Below are 2,500 nucleotides of genomic sequence, written 5' to 3' on the forward strand. Positions count from 1 at the left end.
ATGGGACTGTGGGATAACTCCTCCCATTTGTATCTTTTTGTGTCTCTCGGTCAATCTGCTTCTCTTTCTCTCTTTGTCTCACTCACTCACTCACTCACTCGCTCGCTCACTTACTCACTCGCTCGCTCGCTCACTTACTCACTCGCTCGCTCGCTTACTCACTCACTCGCTCACTCACTCACTCACTCACCCACTCTCTCTCAAATCGCTTCTCCTAATCTTCTTCTCCCACCCATTTCCTACATCTTATAATCGAGAGAATGTTGATTTTTCCCCTTCTTAAATAACGACTGGCCTTGAATCAGAAGAGGGAAAAAATAAAAGAATAAATGAACCACGAGACAATCATTATTTTCCTTTTTTAGAATGAGGGAAGAGAGGGATATGGCGAGGAGGGGGAGGAGGAGGGGTCGAGGAAGAAGGAGGGGAGAGAGATGGAGGTTGAGGAGGAAAGAGGAGAGAGAGGGGGGGGAGAAGGGGGTTGTGAGGAAGAAGAAGAAGAAGGGGAGAGGGGGAGGGTCTGAGGAAGAAGGAAGGGAGGCGGGGGTGGGGTTGGGGGGAAGTTGACTTACATTCCCACAGCAAATTATCCTTGGTTCCTGTCTTACGTTTTCTTCATCTTCTTCTCCTCTTTCTTTCTTTTCTCATTCTTCTTCTTCTCCTCATCTCCTCTTATTTATCCCCTTCTCCTTCTCCTCCCCCCACATCTCCCCGGTTCATCAGTATTCAGATCTTAGAATGAAGAATGTTACATCACCTGGGTACATAGGAAAAAGTGAAAGCTTGTGATGTTACCTACTAGTTCTCGACAAGCAAAGGTCGATTGCGTGCGTGTGCGTGAGTGTGTGTGTGTGTGTGTGTGTGTGTGTGTGTGTGTGTGTGTGTGTGTGTGTGTGTGTGTGTGTGTGTGTGTGTGTGTGTGTGTGTGTGTGTGTGTGTGTGTGTGTGTGTGTGTGTGTGTGTTTCTGTTGAATATTTTTGCTAACTTATAGCTATCGGTTATAATAAACATTTGCTATACTATAAGTAAAGAAACTGTATTTTTAATCATATTGATATTTCTGTTAACGAGTATAATGTGATTTATTATAATAAACGATTGTTAATATCTTACGTGCTGAACGAAAAAGTGTATGAAAAATCATCATTATATTTTGCTTGATATGCAAAAAGACACCTTATAATTATCAATCACTATTAATATTTTGCCTTTTCAGAAGAAAGAGTAAAGAGAAAAATCTTGTATATCTATAAATATTTTTGATAGTCTGTAACTTCAAATAAGTTATCAATTTTATGAGGAATACTAGAAAACGTGAATACGTGTTAGATAAAACTAATAAAACTGGTATTCCCTCCTAGTGGTAAATTTTGACTTTTAGTTTAATTCATACGGTAGTATAAAGTAAGGTAGTATATATATATATATGTGTGTGTGTGTGTGTGTGTGTGTGTGTGTGTGTGTGTGTGTGTGTGTGTGTGTGTGTATGTATGTATGTATGTATATGTATACGTTTTTTTTTTTTTTTTTTTTTTTTTATTACTATCTATATTTCCTCCGGAATGTTGTAATATAATGCCAATGATGATAATAAGGTTTAAAACAAGAACAACAACAACAATGATTATAATAAAGGAACGAAATCTAAAAAAAAAAAAAAAAGATACAATACTCTCTCCACATGACAAATGATGACACGATTAAGAGGAGGTGTCAAGAAGGGTCATTACCGGTTCATTTTAAAAGGAAAAATGACACAAAAGGTATAACGTGGGCGTCGCCACCACTCTTCCCTTGATAAAACTTGACGGCAAATAATGATGGTGATGATGATGATGACAATTTTAATGATTTTACTTTTACTATCATTATTACTATTACTACTGCTACTACTACTACTACTAATGATAATAATGTTAATGATAATAATAATAAAAACGATAATAATGATGATAATTAAAATGATTAACATTACCAGCTTTCTCAATAGGTGTCTGAAGGGAATGGAGGACATGGTATTTAAGGAAGACGCGACATTGCACGTTGCACAAAGGAAGCAAGATTGCAAGTCGTCCGCGCCTATGTGTCCACGCCCCGATGAGGTTTATTGCAGTGTGACGCCGCCCGCCCCCGCAAGTCACTCTTAATCTCATGGGGGAGGGAGGCGGAGGGAAGGGGGGAGGGAAGGAGGGAGGCAGAAGGAGGGAGGGAGGGAGGGAGGGAGGGGGAGGGAGGGAGGGAGGGAGGGAGGGAGGGAGGGAGGGAGGGAGGGAGGGGGAGGAGGGAAGGAGGGAGGGAGGGAGGGGGTGGGAGGGGGATGGAAGGAGGGAGGGAGGGAGGGGGAGGGAGGGAGGGAGGGAGTGGGCGGGGGAGGGAGGGAGAGAGGGGGGGGAGGGAGGGAGGGGGAGGGAGGGGGAGGGAAGGAGGGAGTGGGAGGGGGAGGGAGGGAGGGAGGGGGAGGGAGGGAGGCGGAGGGAGGGAGGGAGGGAGGGAGGGAGG

At 43.5% G+C, this 2,500-nt stretch overlaps 1 protein-coding gene across 5 annotated transcripts in view; it reads right to left on the reverse strand.

Annotated features, from left to right (window-relative positions):
- The window catches only part of LOC122257917 (uncharacterized), a 164,530-nt gene that overhangs the window by 138,827 nt on the left and 23,203 nt on the right, over window positions 1–2,500 (reverse strand). The gene's annotated exons all lie outside the window — the stretch shown is intronic.

The sequence above is a fragment of the Penaeus japonicus genome, unplaced genomic scaffold (genome assembly GCF_977035675.1).
Source record: "Penaeus japonicus unplaced genomic scaffold, GWHDUDI00000001_assembly GWHDUDI00000026, whole genome shotgun sequence".
Classification (NCBI taxonomy): Eukaryota; Metazoa; Arthropoda; class Malacostraca; order Decapoda; family Penaeidae; genus Penaeus; species Penaeus japonicus.